We start from the raw sequence: 204 nt of genomic DNA, 5'->3' as shown, positions 1-204 counted from the left end.
AAGTAATGACAGCAACATACAAGCCAGCATAATTAAAACATCCTCTCAGTCCTCTTCACTATCCTCTCATTCTACAAGACAACAATACATTTAACTCAATCACTGTCACACGATAACTAATTCTACAACATCTTTCGTACTATAGGCACCAAATTGTTTGTGTTATCTTTGCGCACACGTTTCAACTGCAGAGTGAGTGCTAAC

Source organism: Penaeus monodon, chromosome 31, assembly GCF_015228065.2.
Source record: "Penaeus monodon isolate SGIC_2016 chromosome 31, NSTDA_Pmon_1, whole genome shotgun sequence".
NCBI classification, from domain to species: Eukaryota; Metazoa; Arthropoda; class Malacostraca; order Decapoda; family Penaeidae; genus Penaeus; species Penaeus monodon.
This window is presented reverse-complemented; position numbering follows the sequence as displayed.